Source organism: Corvus moneduloides, chromosome Z (genome assembly GCF_009650955.1).
Source record: "Corvus moneduloides isolate bCorMon1 chromosome Z, bCorMon1.pri, whole genome shotgun sequence".
Lineage (NCBI taxonomy): Eukaryota > Metazoa > Chordata > Aves > Passeriformes > Corvidae > Corvus > Corvus moneduloides.
The window spans coordinates 38,666,661-38,686,331 of NC_045511.1; the positions used below are offsets into that span (position 1 = coordinate 38,666,661).

At 45.5% G+C, this 19,671-nt stretch overlaps 1 protein-coding gene across 2 annotated transcripts in view; it reads left to right on the forward strand.

Annotated features, from left to right (window-relative positions):
* The first annotated feature begins 18,488 nt into the window (after positions 1-18,488).
* TUT7 (terminal uridylyl transferase 7) overlaps positions 18,489-19,671 on the forward strand; it is a 34,844-nt gene continuing 33,661 nt past the window's right edge. The window contains exon 1 of one of the 2 annotated variants that reach the window (XM_032095947.1): positions 18,489-18,591. The gene's annotated coding sequence lies outside the window, so the exon portion shown is untranslated. Of the gene's footprint in view, positions 18,592-18,843; positions 19,349-19,671 lie in introns of those variants that run through there. The other variant, XM_032095948.1, reaches the window with a different exon arrangement.

Here is a 19,671-nt window from a genome sequence, read left to right on the forward strand (position 1 = left end):
CAGAGACAAAGGAAGAGGAAAGGAGCCAGTAATCCATGGTCCATGTCCATTTCTTATCCTTACCAAAACTATTGAAATCCCAGGGAAATACTATGTAGTACAGCGCTACTCCATTTTCTTGTTGAACCTTCTTTATTCACAAATAATATTTATTATTTATGAAACTACTGTAGATTACACCACAACATGCATAAAGGGTATCAGGACATGACTGTGTTTCAGATAATTTCCAGATATACATCCAAGATCGTATATTTCTGATTTTGAATAAATACTATACTCAAGATTTTGTGTGTTCAAGATTTGTATATGGTATATTTCTATAATCAAGATTTTGAAGACACTCTTCTTCTGAAGCATAGATTTTGGGATTACTACAAAGAAAATTTTGTTTGGGGGTAATATAATTTAGTTTGGGGAGCATCTTTTAAATTATTAATATATGATAACTAACCTTATCCACTCTGCCTGAGCTCCAGCCTGTTGATAGGATAACAACCTCAGAAACAACTTCAGACATCTAGGCGGTAGCTTGAAATCATGAACTTGGGGAAGACAAGAGAAAGACAGAGGGAGAAAATTTTCTTTTAAGTGGGTGGCCCTGGCCAAAGCAGCAAGCTCTTTTTGGTACCTGTCTCCATCCAAGCACCAAGAGGCAACACAAGAAAGCATATGCCATCAGGTCCTGTGGACAAGGTGTTCCAGAGGAGCCTAAGTAGTGGTGTCTTCTCCCTCCAGGTGCTCTCACTACTATTGCAGACCCTCCAAAGGCATAAAAGGGTTGAAGAGATATGAAGCAACAGCTGGGCAAAGAAACCAGTGCAACATCTGAAGTCATGAAGAACAGCAGCATGTGGGATCGGAGGAACGTGCACTAATGAAGGAGGCACATCCCAGAAAAAAAGGCTCCTTATTGCAGCCCTGCTTTCACCATCATCCAGCAGCTTGCACTGGCCACATCCATGTTCAGCTTTGCTAACTAGTGGGAAATATGACAACTTCACATCCTTTTTACTGCCCAGGTACCTGTCACCTCAGGGGCCCAGAGGTCTCCCACCTCTCCCAGATATAAGTGTGCAGCTTTGACCATGTTCCTAAAAAACTTTCCTGATATGCCTGTCATCCTTCCTGGCCCTCTGAACAGCTCCCCAAAACTGCCAGAGACTCCTCTGAGCCCCTTTCTCCTACCTCCAACTGATCCCTCTCAAATTTCTTTACCTACCTGCACCATCCTGCCCAGCATGAGGTCTAACACTACCAGAAAAACACACTTGTCTGCCCACAAAGAGTTACCTTGCTTTCACCCATAGGGAAGTAAAATTCAATTTTGCCTGTGCTACAGAGAAGCCTCAAACTACTCGGAGTTTATTTATAATATTGGCTCACTGTTACTTGTCACAAAGGAGCCATTAAAGGAAGAACCAATTTTCTCCAGACTAAGGGCAAATGTACTAGAACATATATCAAACATCCATCAGTGTAGTGTGGAACAACTTGCATGTCTGATTTTGGCAACCAAACTCCCTACACACTTTCTTGGAAACTATAAATAGCAATGTATATCAATATGTTCAGACAAAACCTCATTGTTTCTTTCCAAATAATCCTCTAATCCACATATCTAGTGACCCAACATTAGAAAGACAATCTTAAAGCTTCTGGCTTAAGATTCTCCACTTTCCTAGCTTCCCCATTTCAGAAATATTTACATCTTCCTACGTTCCTCATATACTCAAGGGGCTTTTTAAACTTGCCTAAATACAAATAACCTGATGCATGTGAAAAGATAATACAACATATTTCTAATACTGGACAATCTGTAACACTGGACAAGGCATATTTTGATAGAATACAAAAAAAAAAAAAAACCAAAAAAAAAAAAAAAAACCACAAAAAAAAAAACCAACAGTAGAATCAGTCTTTTATGCATTATTGTTGTCCTGCTTCCTTTTAGAGGAAAGGCAGACCTTTCTCACATAAAGATAACGTGCCTCTACTGCTTGGAAAACCACCCTGTAACAATGCTAACAATTCCTTAAATGCCAGAATTACGTAGTTAAGGCTGACTGGAACTAAACCCGCATTTCCTTATGTTAACTGCCCTGCTAAGAATACACAGGCTTGCAAGGGGAAACTAGTCAAAAAATGTTACCTTATTCAGTAGTTCTCTTTATTCCTTGATGTGCTGCTTGTCAAGAGAGTGGATCTCACAAGTGGAGTGAAGATTGGCAGACAACTTGGCCACAGACACCACAAAGTGACCAAGTTTAAAATCTCTATTGACAGGAGGAAAAGTGCCAGCAAACCCTCAACTCTGGACACAAGGAGAGCAGACTCTCACAACTCTGGACACGAGGAGAGCTCAAGGAATTTCCCCGGGGGAAAATGTTTTTGCAGGCGTTGGCATCCATCAGTACTGGTCACTTCTTAAACATCACCTCCTAAGAGCCATACCCAAATGTCACCAATGAAGCTGGAGAGGCAGAAAACCAGCTTGGCTGAGCAAGAATCTTTTCTTGGAAATAAGGCAAAAAAGGAAGGTGTATGCCCAGTGGAAGGAAGGTCAAGTGACACATGAAGAACAGAGACATGCTGCTGGCCACTGTACGGAGAAAATTCATGTGGCCAAAGCTCAGCTGGAGTTGAAGCTGACTGAACTGTGGGGAACAGTAAAAACAGTTATTTCAAATATATTAGTGGCAATAGGCAGTGTAAAATAACATCAGCCCATTACAGATGAGAATGATCACCTCACAAACAGGTACACGGACAATGCAGAGGGGTATGTGATATATTCTGTGCCTCCCGTTTTCAACACAGATGGTCTGTTCTGGGTTAGGTTTCTTAGGGAATTTCTTCCCATTTGTTGTCAGAGAGATGGTGAATGGACAGTGATGGAGACAAAACGACTAGCCAAGTGCCTTGACTTATGGCTGAAATGGCTCTGGGTGGAGGGGCGAGGAGGGAATGGCAGTTCTTCACTGGGGGTGGGCAGACTTTGCCTCGCTTGGAAGGGAGATGATTGAGGTTCTGGGTGCTGGACTGCTCCTGCTCAGGGGCTCGGTGCTGCTGCAGAATTCTCCTTGCTGCCTGCTGGTGACCCTGCTGCTTGCAGGAGCTGCCGATTGACTGGGACTTTACAGCACCTGCCATTGCCGGCAGACCCTCGCCATATGCGTTGAGTGTTTCAGGAGAAACCGGGCCCCCACCTCCTCCCTCTCCGGACAGAGGGTCCCTGCTGCTGGTTGACTGGAACCTCGGTGGCTGCCGTTGCCGGGATACCCGCACTGCACACGTGAGCGCCCGGGAAAGCCCCCCCGCCCCACACCCTTTCCCTCTTCCCGAGGCCGCCATTACCCCTGAGGCGCTCAGGGCTCGCATCGGAGCGCCCCCTGCCGGCTGCAAGCGCGCCACTGCAGCCATGGCCTTGCCCGGGCCGCCAGCGCCCCCTGCCGGTTGTAGTCCGCTGCACCAAAGGGGAAACGGCTCCGCGGGTGGGAATTGGTCACTACTTCGTCGCTGTTGTTTGCTCTGTCTTGTTACATACATATATATATTTTCTAGTAAAGAACTGTTATTCCCTTTCCCATATTTTTGCCTGGAAGCCCCATAATTCTGAAATTATAATAATTTGGAGGGAGGGGATCATCTTTCCATTCCAGGAAGGTTCCTGCCTTCCTTGGCAGACGTCTGTCTTTTAAACCAAGACACAGACCAAAGGGGTCTCAGTGCCCTGAGATGCAGGACCATAACTGCAAGAATGATGAACTCCCAGTCGACCCCAAAATTGTGCAGGATGTCCTGCTCCAGCAGGATCATTATAAATGTATGGGGCCTGATGAAATTAATCCAACAGTCCTCAAAGAACTGGCTGATGTAATTGTAAAACCTCTCTCAATTATTTTTGACTGGTCTTGGGAATCCAGAGGTCCCAGCTGACTGGAAGCTGGCAAACAATGCCCTGATTTTCAAGAAGGGCAAGAAGGAGGATGCTGGAAACTACAGGCTTGTCAGTCTCACTCCAGTGCCTGGTAAAGTTACGTAGATTATTTTGGGGGTACTGAAAAACACCTGAAACACAGTCATCGGTTACAGCCAGCATGGCTTCATGAGAGGAAAGTCCTGCTTATCAAAGCCGGTTTCCTTTTCTGACAAGGTAACCCAGCTGATGAAGGGAAGCCTGTAAAGTTTTTGATACTGTCTCTCACAGGATCCTCCTGGACCTAATGTCAAGCCCACAGCTGGATAAACGCATTGTGGGATGGGTGAGCAACTGGCTCACAGGTCAGGCACAAAGGGTTACAGCGAATGGGGTGACATCAGACTGGGGACTTGTCACTGCTGAGGTTCCACAGGGCCCCATCCTCCACCCTCTGCTCTTTGACATCTTCACAAATGACTTGGACACAGGACTGGAAGGGATACTGAGCCAGTTTGCAGATGATACAAAACTGGGAGGAGCTGTTTACTCCTCCGAGGGCAGGGAGGCCCTGCAGAGAGACCTCCACAAATTAGAGGACCTGGGCAATCACCCACCATAAGTTCAACAAGGGTAACTGCTGGATTCTGCACCTGGGACAGGGCAACCCTGGATGTATGGACAGACTGGGAATGAGATGCTGGCAAGCAGTGCCATGGAAAGGGACCTGGGGGTCCTGGCGAGCTGAACATGAGTCAGCAGTGCCCTGGCAGCCAGGAGGGCCAACCCTGTCCTGGGGTGCATCAGGCACAGCATCGCCAGCTGGGCAAGGGAGGGGATTGTCCCACTCTGCTCTGCACTGGGGCAGCCTCACCTCGAGGGCTGGGGGCAATTTTGGGGGCCACAATATAAGAAAGATATTAAACTATTAGAGAGTGTCCAAAGGAGGGCAACAAAGATTGTGAAGGGCCTTGAGGGGAAGCCAAGGTCACTCGATCTGTTCAGCCTGGAGGAGACTGAGGACAGACCTCACTGCAGTTACAACTTCCTCATAAGGGAAGGAGGAGGAGCAGACACTGATCTCTTCTCTGCAGTAACCAGTGACAGAACCCAAGGAAAAGGCCTGAAGTTGTGTCAGGGGAGGTTTAGGTTGGGTATTAGAAAAAGGTCCTTCACGCAGAGGGTGGTTGGGCACTGGAACAGGCTCCCCAAGGAAGTGGTCACAGCACCAGCCTGACAGAGTTCAAGAGCATTTAGACAATGTTTTTAGGCACATGGTGTGACTCTTGGGGATGGTGCTGTACAGGGCCAGGAATTGGACTTGATGATTCTTGTGGGTCCCTTCCAATTCAGCTTATTCTGTGATTCTGTGATCTTGTGACCTCCAAACCAAGCTTTCTTTGATTTTCTTAGCTATGTCCTCTTGTCCAATCTGAAATCTTTTCTGAGAAGAGTTGGGGGACTTTGGATATTTACATTAGATTTTCAGGAATGCAACAGCCTCAGCAGAGAGGCAGTGCCTATTCACACTGGACGCTAATGAAAACTGTCCACATTCCACTCTGGCACAAGGAGAGCATCCAGCCTCCAACAGGTCTGCAGCAGAAATCCTGTCTTTTCCTGTTTATCCAGAGTGGACAGAGACAGAAGCTACAGCTGTAGGGGCACAGGGAGTGTGCTGTCCCACCACAGGGGCTAGGTGCAACAGGACAAAGCACACATCCTTCCATGATCCCATGGGGACCACTTCCAACACAGCTCTGTTCATGTACACCTGTGCTGTGCTGCTACACGAGACAAGATACTGTCCAGAACATAGTAATTTTCTGGGTCTTGTCCTACCATGTAACTGCTATTGTTAGTGCTTCAAAAGTGACTTTTGGAGGCAAAACATGGGAAACTTCCCCCCAGAAAGAACAATATTACAAAGCTATATTCTCTCTCATCTGCATGTAGCTTTTCACTTATAATAACTCATATTACAAAAGCACAGCTGTAACAAGTTTACCTTAAAACTTAAGCAAACATTTTCAGTTTAAATACTTAAAGATAACACATGGGTCTAAAGATAACACATATCCAGCCTGATTTTTAGAGATACTAAGAACCATCATTGAATCCCAGAAGTACTGAATTGAACGAAAATCAGTATTTCTGACTACACAGAGTGCACAACTTTGGGTTTTTCGGCCCAGTTGTTACAGGCAAGCAACTTGAGAAAACCTTGGTGTAAAAGGGTCTTTGGCCCATGCTGTTTTCTTAATTTTGGTTGTTCTCTATTTTTAAAGTCAATAGAAACACATCAGTTCAAAAGAACCTTATGTTTACACATTCATATATGTACACACATATGTAAGTACATGTACATATGCCATGTTTCCTGAAAGTATTTAATTCTTTTTACAAAGTAATGCTTTGAATAAACAGTAAATTAGGGAAGTCAATACTATCTATACTCTTTTTACAACAAGAAATTCTCACAATGAGCAACCTGTCATGTTCTGTTCCTCTAGTTTATTATAATGTTCAAAAAATCCATTAACTTGAGAACTAAAAAACATGTGAGGATTGTAAAACTATCCACTTAATAAACAACTTACAATGTTTCTAGATAACTGAGGAACTGGGATTTAGGTTGATGGAAAGGTTTATTTCTTAATATTTTCTGTAACATCAACCATCTTGTCAAAATCCCCTGGTTGCTCTGAGAGTAGGAGACATCTGTTACATGGGGTGAGCACAAATGCTGGAATGTCTGCCATCAGACATTCACAAACAGGCTTCATTACCCCTTCACATGTTAAGCCTGGTTTACACTTCACAGTGGCATGGAAAAATCACATAGTCTACTTATGCCAGCAGAAGCTCTGTTGTAGACACGGTCCCACAGATTACAAAGTCCCCTTGGCCAGCATCCTTTAGTTCATGCAGTAAAAAATTGCAGGCTGTACCAGCACATGAACCAGTTTGCCTTTTCCACTGCACAACAGGTTTGACATGTAACTTCCATCAGGAGGATTTGCCTGTGTAGCTGTTTCTCCAATTCTAGCTTGAGGGTTGTGATCGGTGGTACAGAGTCCACTTGTAGGTAATTTCCTAGTGGTGGACCCTAGGGGTTCATACTGAAGCCACTACTGTTGGATATTGTCACGAATGACTGGGACACTGGTTCACAGTGCACCCTCACCAAGTCTGCAGACAGTACAAAACTGTGAGGAGAGGATGAGATGCCAGAAGATCCTGGACAGGCTGGAGATACTCGGTCACAAGAACCTCATGAAGTTCAACAAACAAAGTGCAAAGTCCTAACCCTGGGGAGAAAAAACATCAGGGGCAGGTACATGCTGGGTGCTCAACTGGCTGAAAACCAGCTCTGCAGAGAAGGGACTAGTGGTCTTGTGCGCACCAAATTGGCTATGAACCAACAACTTGAAGCAAAAAATGCTGTAAAACTTCTGGGAAGAACATTGCATGCAGGTCGAGGGACACCAGTGCTCTACTCAGCACTGATGAGACATGTTGAGGCTCAGCCCAGTTCTGGGCTCCCCCAAAAAAAAGAAGCATGAGCAGATTGAAGCCAGTTCTACAGAGGGACAAAAAGATAATGAAGGGACTGCAGCATCTTTCCTACAAGAAGAGGGTGAGAGAGTTGGCCTCTTCAGCTGTAGAAATCTCAAGGGTATCATTGTGTACGTAAGTACACAATGTGAGAGTGCAGAGATGACAGAGCCAAGCTCTACTCAGTGGTTCCCAATGACAGGACAAGTGATCATGAGCACAAATTAAAACACTAAATTCCATTGGAAAATATTTTTTTACTGTGAAGGTAGTTAAAGTCTGACACAGGTTGCCCAGAGAGGCCACAGCATCTCAATCCTTTGAGATGCTCAAAATCCAACTGGATGGGATCCTATGTAACTTGCTCCAGCTTACTTTACTTGACAGAGGTTTATAGACTAGGGAATCTCAAGACGTCCCTTCCAAACTCAGCCCTTCTGCAATTCTGTGACAGTAGTATTTACAAACCTTTGGAGTATTTACAAACCCACAGTGAAGATTACAGATCCATGTCCCTGGACAGACATGTCTTATGATTCTATCTACACCAACAACCCTTTCAATTTATGAGGTTTTTCATTAGGACTTTTATTTCTCAAACTCTCAGTTAATAACAGATATAGCCATGTTTTCTGTCTGAGGGAACTGAATCAGTTCTGAGGAAAAGATCAGATATAGAGGTTTTCTAGAGCTTTTTAAGATTATGATAGTTAGCTAAATATGTTTCACCTGCCTGTCTTTTACAGTCTGTGTACTTCAGAGTAAAGAAAACATTCAGGTGAAACACCATTCAAATAAGAAAATCTTTCACAGAATGGGAAACTATTTGTATTGGTTTAACACAGCCTGGTTTTTGGTGGGGGTTGGAGAAAAGCTGCTCGAAACTTTTATGTCCAGCACAGAGTCAATCGCTGAAGGCTCTGAAAATGGGCATGTTACTGGCCCAATTAGAGAAACTGGTAATGCCTCTGTGATGACATATTTAGGAAAGTAAAAACTGCAGGAAGTTCTCTCTCTTCTTCTCCTGAGGGATGGTGAGGCGGCTGCCGGGACCTATCCTGGCAGGGGCCTCTGGGGACCACATGGCTGGGGTCTTTCCAAGGCCAGGACTGCTGGGGACCACATGGCCAGGGTCTTCCTGAGGCCGGGACTGCACAATCAGGGCTCTCCCGAGGCCAGAGCCACATATGCAGTGCCAGCAAGCACCACATGGCTGGGGCCAGCCATGCAGTGCCAGCAGAGACCACACGGCCAGCAGCGAGAGACATGATGAACAATTCCCCAATGCAGAGCCCAGACAAGATCAACCGCTCAACTGCAACTTACAGACACGTACTTTCTTCCAAGTCAGAAAAAAAGGAAAAGCGAAGAAGACACATGAGGAGAACCAGCATGGTCACACCGAGGTCAGTGAAAAAAAGAAGGAGAAGGTGACGCTTCCTTGGCTCATTCGTCCAAGCCAGGCGTGTCCTCGGTCTGAGGGAACGCAGCGTCACTTCCCACACACGTCCTTGTTAGACCATCTTCGGTGTGTGGATAAGCGCTGGCGGAGCTCGCGTGCTGGCTCCTCTTCAGAGGAGTCACGCCTGTTGCCGGTGCTAGTGGCTCACATCAGCCCGGAAGCAAAGAAGTGAGAGTGGTCTCTGGTATGGGTTCCAACAGATTTATTGTCAGAGGGTCCAGGGACCAGAAGAGCCCAGAGGAGAGCTGTTGTAGTGGTTTGGTCCCAAATACTGATTACTATTTACCCGCTGTGAGATAAGAACCAGGAGAAAGCAAAGCAGGCACAAAACTTGAAAGAATATAAAGAAGTTTATTAACAGACCTAAAAGAAGGGGGAAAAAAAAAGAAGAAAATAAAAACATACCACACCTTCAGAACACTTCTCCTACCCCCACCCTTCTCCCTTCTCCCACTGTAAAAAGACAACCCTTGAGATGTTCAGTCTGTTTACCACTTCCATAATAACCTTGTTCAGTTCATTTAGGGAGAGGAGTCTCTCTTGCTCATGCTATGGAGACATCTCCACAAGAGGTTCTCTCATGGCTTCAGTATCACGAGACAGCCACCTGTGTTGGCTCTCTGCTCGCATGTGAGAGTTCCTTCCCCCAACTTGCAGATTTTCCCACAACTGCTTTTGAGGGTCCAATCTTGAGCTACTGGGGTACCATTTTAAGGTTGAGCTGTTCAGAAACAAAGGTTCTCTTCACCCACCTCTGGGAGCATCTTCATCTCTAAGAATAGAGGCCCTCCTCCTTCCCTGGGAGAAAAAAACATCTTCATCTCTAAGACTATCTCTGGGAGTATCTTGAGGGACAGAGGTCTTCTCCTTCCGATTGGAGCAAGAGTCCTCATCACTTCCATCTCTCCCTGTTCAAATTTCTCATCAAATTACAGCTGCTTCAGCATTTGCTTTTTCCAGCACAGGTGCTTTTGCTCACAAGTACAAGTTGAACGCTCCACCCCCCATGCTTCATGAAATTACAGCAGGTACTCTGATATATCACAGTCCATCACCAGTATAGCTTTACAACAGTATTTCACCTTTAAGCATCTCCTCTTTCTCCTCCCTCAAGATTTCAGATCTTCTTTCTTTACTTAATGTCTGCAGCACTTACATTACTAAAAGGGTTAATCTCACCCAGGTCTTGCAGCTGGAATTTAGCTTATCGCTGTTGGTCACATGATCTTTTGCTGGACAGCAGGGCAGCTTCAGCTGAATCTTCAGCCACAATGGAGAGGGGGAAGCCGGGCCACGCCATCTGCACAGCAGGGCTGGGGGGGGCCACGGGTGGAACAGGGCCACACAGCTCCAGGATGGCTGTGTCCTGGCCCAGACCCAGCAGGGCTCACTGGGCCCTGTACCAGCCCAGCCCAGTTACCTGTCCTCCGGCTGGAAGCAAGAGAGCCAGCTTCCCAGGGTTTGTCCATTCTTAAATGTGGACCACAGGGGCAGTCAAAATTCTAAGTGGCTTAAAAATTTGTCAATATTCAAACTAGCCAGCTGATAAGTTCTGTTGAGTCACAGAGGAAGCTGTAAGCACCTCTTTGAAAAGACTCATTTCCAGGGCTATGCTTGCTAACCCAGGACAGCTGTACAAGACATTTTATAGGGGAACAATTAGGAGAAAAGGGAAGGGGCCAAGAAGATACAAACAAGGGCGAGGATACAAATGAACAAAAACCAATAAGGAAAGCAGGGAGGCGGGAGTCACAACAAGGAGCCAACAGACAAGTAAGTCACAGGGAACTTTCTGGAAGAGGGGCAGTTGGCTTGAGTCTAGGTGCCACCCAGGGGGATGCGGCCTACACCTCCATGCTGCCCATCGACCCGCCCTCAGATCCACTGACCTGGGCAGGGAAATCCACCCACTGGATCACCTTGGTTTGATGAGTGTTTGAGTGCCACAGTCCAGAAATGGGCTGGGCCACCGCAACAAGCGCTGGAGCTGAGATTTTCCTGTTAGCCATGGTGAGGACTGTAATACAACAAACTGTTTCCCTGTAATTCATGAGGTGCATGGGGGGGTGCAGAGATCCATGCACAGCCCGTGAAGAAGAGTACTCACGCTGGAGTGCATGGATGCTGAAAAGCTGTAATCTAGTGAGGAACCTGGACAGAGAGAGATGACCCTTGCTTTTAGAGATAGAGGAAGAGAGCCTTCACCTCCAAACTAGAACAGCTCATCCTTAAAAGACTAAACACCATGAACTAAAATGGTCCACGCTAGGCAGTTGTGGAAAGACTGCTTGGCCCGTGGGAGGGACTCACGTTGCAGCATGTTCAGGAGGGACTGCTGCCTGTGAAAGTTAAAATCACACTAGAAAAGTTCACAGAGAACTATCTCCCATGGGAAGGATCCCACAGCACAGCAGAAGAAACTCTCTTCCTTAAGCATACTGAAGAAAGATTTTTAAGAAGTGAAATACTGACCAAAACCCCATGTTTTGTTTCCTTGCGCGGTTGGTGGAAAGAGGGAGGGACTGGGAAAAAAAGGTGTTCTGAAGGTTTGCTTTGGTTGTCATTACCCTTTTTGCTTTTAATTCTGTTAATAATAAATCTTTTTTATACTGTTTAAATTTTAATCCTGTTTTGCCTTAAAGAGTTTTTTTTCAATAATCCTTATCTCAGCTCATGAAAATGAAGTTTTCAATTCCCCCTCCTCTGCTCAACTATAGCAGAGGAAAATAAGTAGATGGTTTTTCGTGGGTTCCTGGCACCTAGCCAGCGTCAAACCACGACACTATTCTAATATATTCTCTTAGATTCTACTGACACAGAGCTCTTGGATGTGGCTCAGGAAAGCAAAGACATGCTAGCTTTCATCTAATGAGGCGGAGGAATGGCAGAAATCTCAGTCTAGGAGGGCAGGCAAAGCAGAGACTGTACAGAAATTGTGGCAGAAGATTCTACTTATCGGACCAATCTGAAGTCTGTGTTCTCATTTCTCCCCCAACCATGCACTGTTCTTATCCAGACCAGCTAAATTTTTTATCATGTTTTATTATTGCACCTTTATTTCACTGCAAAAGCATGTCTTTACGCTATGTATTCATGGGTAGTTTGAGCTGTCATTTTTCAGCAATTTTTTTGAATCTGCTGCCATCTGGTGAGCAGATATCAATCTGAAATGCGTGGGTTTTGCAGCCAGCAGTGGTTTTAACTTCTAAGACATGCAGGATTTTGTTCTGCTCTCCTTCCATATTAAGATATAGCTTGACCAACCTGATTGCCTTCTATGAAGAGGTGATGCACTTAGAATGAGAGAAGAGCTGTGGCTGTCTATGGACTTTAGTAAAGGCTTTGACACCACTTCCCAAAGCATTCTGGCTGATGTCTTAGATAGGTGTACTGTTCACTGTGATAAAAATAGAGTGTTCATGAATGGAGTTAGATCCTTAACCACCCAGGAATCCTGGAAGTGATCATGGATGGGACAGAGGGCTGAAACTTTGGAGTGTCACTAGAGGTGACTCATGCTTAAGAGATCCCACTGTATAATAAGTTACCAGAAAGTGAACCAATATGCCTTATTTACAGACAGATCCTGTTTAAAGGTGGAAAGCTGCTGTGTGGAGTCCTATATGACAAGTTGCAGAAACTGCTGACAGACAAAAATTGAGTAAATTGAGTCAATTTGCCGAAGAGAAAGCCATCCAACTGGCTTTAGACATTGTTGAAAGAGAAAATGACCAGTACTTTATCTCTGCACTGACTCATGGATTGTGGCAAATGCTCCGCGGGTGGCTACAGCAATGAAAGCAGAGCAGGTGGCAGAGCAGAAGTAAATCCATCTGGGCTGTTGAATTGCAGTGAGGTATTGCTGCTCATGTGGTGAACCTGGTTGTAAATATACGTCACATAAGTGTGAACATACCAAAGAGTCTGCCACTGAAGAAGATCAAAACAATGAGCAGGTGGACCAGGCTGCTAGAATGGAAGTGACTCAGACGGATCTGGACTGGGAATATAAGGGTGAGCTATCACATATACCAGAACATGTAGAAAGAGAAGAAACACACAAATGGGCTCATGATCAAGGCATGGACTTGATCACCGATGCCATTGCACAGGTTATCCATGAATGCAAAGAGTGTGCCATAATTAAATAAGCCAAGAGCTAAAGCCTTTTTGGTATTGAAGATGATGGCTGAAATATCAATACAGGGAAGCCTGGCAGAGTGATTATATCAGACTACCATGAACTTGCCACGGCAAGCACCATCTGCTTACAGTGATAGAAGTGACTACTGAATGATTAGTGGCCCATGCCACTGCCTGGATTACTGTTTTGGGCCTTAAAGAGCCAGTTTGGTGGTTACTGAAAGAATTGAATCAGACAGCAGGACTCATTTCTGAAGCAAACTTATAGCCTGGCCAAGGGACATGACATCAACCCGGCGATCACATTCCCTGTTATGCACCAGCCTCCAGGAATGCTGAATGGCTGTTAAAAACTGCACTGAGAGTAATAGGTGCTGGGACGTCAGGCTGGTTTGAAAGTAAACCAGTAGGAGAAATGAAGACCACTCAATTACCTTAAGAGAGATTTCAGGTCAGAGTTACAATTTAATAGAAAAGTTACAATAAATGCAATGATACACATTAAAGCTGGTTTAGACCCATAAAGTCAGACTAAACCTGGCACCCTGTTGGCCAAGGTGGTGGTTGTGGTCCTATCAAGTGGTGATTGCAGTCCTGTTGAAGTGATGGTTGCAGTCAAAAGCGGTGATCCTGTGGAAGTTCTGGTCCTCCTCTGGATCCATCCAGGGGTGGTGGGGGTCCCAAGTCCTCAAATACCAAGATTATATACAGTCAGGTTTGGGTGGGAATGCTAGGGCAGGCAGTTTCACAATGGAAAGATGTAATACTTTGAATCATTGCAGCTGCCTATTCTGCTAGTGCCATTGAGTCCATAATGGCCCACTAGCCATTATGATTCTCCTGCAAGCTGTAGTGAGGACTATAATACAACAATTCCCTATAATAAAAGGGTGGGTGGGACTGTGGCTTCCCCAGAGGGAGTTATCACTGCAGACCCATTTGTGAAGACAAAGAAATACTCCCCTCCTCTTTTTCCTTATGTCATTTAACACGCAGCTTGCAGCCTGAGATGTAAGACATGCACTGGGCACCTACTGCAAATGACCCACCATTAACAGTTTGTCAGAAATGGCATGGAGGGTAGTAGAATACTCAGTTTGGTTACACCCACATAGTACTAAACTGGCATTCTTCTCCTGTAACAAGGACAGACATTCAAACATTGTAAAACACAGCATTCAGCAGAAGCCAGTTGGCTAGTTAACATTAGAGCATCTGCCAGTTGACCTGGCCTTGTCCAATCAAGGTCTCTCTGCACTGTGGAAGAAGAAAAGATCCAAATAGTACATAGGAGAAACTGACTAAAAAACCAGTTATTCCTTCTTCAGGAAACGGTAAACCTGTTCATGGGATGTTTTTTGCTCAAGAACCTGGTTGCACTTGGTTAGCACAGAAGGATGGGGAAGTGCAATATGTACCTCAAAGTGATTTAATCCTGATTGAAAATAATTCACTATTTGAGTTGTAAGATGGCAGTGTTACACAACACTGTATATCACCACAGCTGTAGCTGCCATGTACTGAAGGTATTATAGCAGAAACCTCTTGCTGTTAGCAAAGCTAGAGACAAGAGCAGGAATTCATTATCACATTAAAATTTACAGCCTAGTCCAAAGGGACCAGGGCTGGAGAATGTAATGGATGTACTTTTAAATTGTTGTAAACCATGATTTGAGTGGAATATTATAGAAAGACCTACAGCAGAAACTACCTGTACCAAAGAAGGATGAACATCATAAGAAGCAATTGACAGGAAAAGATGTGTGTTAATGTCTTTACAAATAATTTGATGGCTGAGGGTATAGGTGTTAATGTCTTTGAAATGGTTCTTAATGTCTCTATCAACCTCAAGCCACAGGTTTGTTACATAACCCAGACAGATTGACTCCTGAACTTTAGGGTAATAGACAAATGAGTCTGCACAAAGTCTACTACAGAACTCAGGCAGCCTGAACTTCTGACTTTTGGAGGAAAATGACAGGTTCAAGGGCGGAATATGTGGAAGGCGCTTATGGAAGGCTGTACCTTCCTAGTTCCTCTGCCAGTTAGGAAGAGGGCAACATGTGGCTGGGAGTTTAGGGTAAAAGGAGGCTGCATCCTCCAAAACCGAGAGAGAGAAACGCCATGGGGGTATGCCCCAGTGGACTCTTTCCCTTTATTCAAACAAAGCTGCAGGACTCCTCTGTCTCTTTTGGGGACACTGGCTTTTCATAGTGTGATTTTCTGCACACAGAGCAAGTGCAGCAGTGACTTGATCAGAGCTGCCTTTGGTGCCAAATGACTCGATGAAACACACTACTTCTCCCATCTTGAGTGACCACCATAGCAGATGGAGCCCAAAGTCATACACCAAATAAACACAGTGAGCATTTTGTGGATAATTATGGACATTTCACAGACATTTTATGGCCAAGCGGGATGTACTGAGATAGGGTGGAATCTTAACACGACGTAAGTGATATGGAATAACTGGTGGAGAATATACTGGTTTGGGCTGGGGTAGAGTTAGATTTCTTCATGGTAGCTGGTATGGGGGCAATGTTTTGGATGTATACTGGAAAAAGTTTTGATAATACAGAGATGTTTTAGTTACTGCTGAACAGCACTTACACAGCATCAAGGCCTTTTGTGCTTCCCACCAGAAAGTAGTCTGGAGATGCACAGCAAGTTGGAAAAGGACACCACATTTGACCAAGTTCTTTTTGGGTGTAAATGGTCAGATCCACTATCTTCCAGAAAAAGTCACCAATAAAATATCCAGCAGACAGGTTTTATGATTTTTCTGCAAGTGATGCAATCTTTCACTGGTGAAGACAAACAGCAACATTGTCAGTGCTTCTAGTAGTTTAGCAGCTTTTCAAGATGGAGAGTGTTCCAACAGTAAAATGCTGTGGTGACAAAGCAGGTATGGGGTGAGGCTCCAAGAGATGTCTGAGTCACAGTCAAAACAGGATTCTGCCTCTGCTTCCTACCACTTCTGTGCCTGGGCAATCCCATCCCCATTAGCACAAGTATGGGAAAGGATAATCCCAAACTGGCCCAGTTTGTCTCACAAAACCACAGAAAAATGCAATCCTTTATTCTTTGGTAAACAAGCTTTCTTAAAGGAAAACAGTATCTTTTGTACACCAGCAAAACAAGACAAAAGCTATTTAAAAGATATATAAAATACTTGTTTGCTCAAACTGGAGAAACTGGGAATGTAGTGACTTGCTTTAATCTGGAACAAAATGTCTGCAGCAGATTCAAGATCAGTACTCAAAAATTCCAAAGACTACATTTCTTCAAAACTAAAATATGACTTTGTGATGCCCAATACTGTGATTTGTTCTTTACGCTCAGTCTTATAATTTATATGCACCTGGCTGATCTGACTTGATTTAGTGAGTTGTACTCTTTTACTATTTTTCAGTTTCTCTCTTTTATTACAGGTAAATTTAACAAGATCTGCTAGTTATCTTTCCCATTTCAGTATATTTGTATTCGGCATGCTGAGTTTACTTTTTCTCACAAAAACTGTCTAATTGCATCTTCATACTATCTATTTAGGAAAAAATCTCAGCTGATCAAAATTTAGGCTTTCCAAGCAAGCAGCATGTGTATTTAGGATGTATGACAGTTTTAGCTCATTTCCTCTTATTTTTGTCTGATCATAGAAAATGCTAGTATTTGAGTATACAATAATCCATCAAATCGAAACTTAAACCAGAATCACTGAGCTTTATAAAAACCACAGGAATTTTAGTTTCATAAAAATGACAGAAACTTTAGACAGTCTTGCATGGGTGCACTAGTGAAAAGCTTTCATCAAACCAAAAACTGTTTGACCCACCACAGTCAATACAACATGAAACATGCTGAGCCTGCAGCCACTCAACAATTTTATGGAAGAAGGAGGCAAGACAGGATTCAGAAACGTTTTCATGTTTGGGACCCTAGCCACATCTGCTTACTCCAATTGTTTTGTTAAGTTATGTTATCCTTCCATGCCAGGCCCTTTCCAGAAAGCATTTTACCAGGAAAGGGTAATAGAGGGGAAGGCAAAAGCATCTTCCAACTGTTAATGCACAGCACTAGGCTATAAATTCCTGTCTTGGAACCATAAATTATTCTGGGAAGTCTCTGCTATTTACCTGTCTTCAAAACCTCTATACTTGTACACATTTTGCTAAGGAAATCTGAACTGGAATGGGAAGGTGAATTCTTCTGAGGACCACGTCATGAGGTTTATTAAGAGTCCCTCTTTTCCATAAATATGAATGCAAAAGCATGGTAGGTAGAGACCCTTCTGAACGAGCCAGTATATTAGGTAAAGAAGAGGGCATACAGAAACAGGATGAAGCTGTAAGAACAAGAGGCTGAGCAAGTGCAAGCAATATTGACAAAATACACAGGTCACTTAATCCAATGAGAAGGGCAACTTAATGAGGTGGGAAGTACAAGGGGTTTTCCTACCTGAAACCAGGTATGTGTCCATTTCCCCACCTGCCCCAGGTTTTCCCACTTCCAGTACTTTGTGGTTTTGTTTCTTGTAAGTAATTTGCTCCAAATGTTAGTGACTTCAACAGGGGGCCTGGTTTGATGAGACACACAGGCTGTATGACTGGGTTGGGTTTGGTACACAGTGGGGCAGCAATGTCTTCAGTTTTCCCCCAGAAGAGCCAATAACATTACATTCAGGAACTATTATGCAGGTCTTGCTTATATTGTACTGGTTTTGTGACTGCTGTGCCAATCCATTTATTTTCCATTGCATTTTCTGGGAGATGACTGCAATGCACATGATTCACATCTTCAATGACCAAGAAGGCCAATGGCATCCTGGCCTGTATCAGCAATAGTGTGGCCAGCAGGACCAGGGTAGTGATTGTCCCCCTATACTCAGCACTGGTGAGGCTGCACCTCGTATCTTGTGTTCATATTTGGGCTCCTCACTGCCAACAAAGACATAGAGGTGCTGGAGCATATCCAGAGAAGGGCAATGGAGCTGGGAAGGATCTGGAGCACAAGTCCTGTGAGGAGCAGCTGAGGGAGCTGGGGGAGGCTCAGGGGAGACCTTATTGCTTTCTACAACTGCCGAAAAGGAGGGTGCAGCCAAGTGAGGGTTGGCCTCTTTTCACAGGCAGCAGTGACAGGACAAGAGGGCAGAGTCTCAAGCTGCGCTAGGGGAGGCTCAGGTTGTACATCGGAGGAATTTCTTCAGAAAGGGTGATCAGAAGTGGCAGCGGCCTGCCCAGGGAAGTGGTGGAGTCACCATGCCTGGACGTATAAGGCAATACTGGACCCGGCACTTAACGCCACGGTCTACTCCACACACGTATTCGGTCAGTCAACCTTTCCCCGCCCACCCCGCGCCGGCCTGTCCCCACCTCCGCGTCCGGCCCTGTCCCACCCCGCCGGGAGGGCGGGCCCGCACTGCCGGAAGACCCGCGCGGATCGGGCGCGCCGAGGGACCGGCGCCGCTTCCGTCGCGGCACAATGGCGACGGGCGGGCCGGCGGTAGCGGGCGGTGAGTGCCCTTCTCTCGGCGGCCGGCGGCAGGGCGAGGCCTTTCCCGGCGGCGGACGGTGTCCGCCGGTGTCCTGACCCCCTCGCTCGCCCCTCTGCCTTCCTGTCTCCCTCCCTACATCTGTCTCTCGCTCCCTCCCTGCCGGGCCCGCCGCGGCCCCCTCGTCGCGGGCTGTGTCTGGCTGAGGCGGTCGGTCGGGGGGATGCTGCGCCACAGTCCCTGCACTGGGGTCGGGGGAGGGGGCTGGGGACCTTCGTCAGCCTGTGGGAGGACGAGGAGCGATCCGGGAGCTGCGGCGTGGTGGCAAGGGAGTCCTGGCCCACACTGTGTGTTTCTTGCGCCGGTATCGTAACGCCTTCGCCTGGGTCCTGCTGGCAGCTTGGCCGGCGCTGTCTGGTGCTTCTGGCCCCGAAGGCTACCGTGTCGTGGCCATCTGCGACGCTGCTGACCCCCAGGGCACCCCCTGCCCATGCCAGGCTCGCACCTGCAGTCGTGGTTGGGAGCCGCAGGCTCATGTAAACTTTGACTTTTCTGCTTCCTTCCAGTGCAGGGAGGTGTCGTCATCCAGCCTGGCGGCAGGCTGTGGGCGTTGCTTCTGGGGATAGCTCAAAAACAGGCTGGGTTTAGGTTACTCTGAAATTCGGGTTTGACAGCAGTTTCTTGCCTAAAATAGGAAGCAAGTACACTTTGTGTGTTTGAAACCTTTTTTTCCACTCTTAGCTGGAGCAGCTGCATTTCCAGAGATGTATATAATTGGGTAAGAATTCCGGTCTTTAGAACAGGAATCCTATTTGTTTTGTTGCTTGTGTAGGAGCAAAAAACTATCTTCTTCTTAAGAGGGGCATAAACACTAAAAGTCTCGTGCCTATGAAAAGCAGACACTGAGATGCTTAAGAGTGCCTTTGTGGCCTGCAGAACTTAAAAAAAAAGGTTAAAAAATCAGGTACTCTGCTCCCATATTAAAGGCAACAGAAGGATATTTTCTGATGTTTAGATGCTTGAAAATGCTCTTTACATCACTTTACATCTTCATCTGCATCCTTAAGCACCTGCACATATTCTGAAAATCTTTTTTGTTTG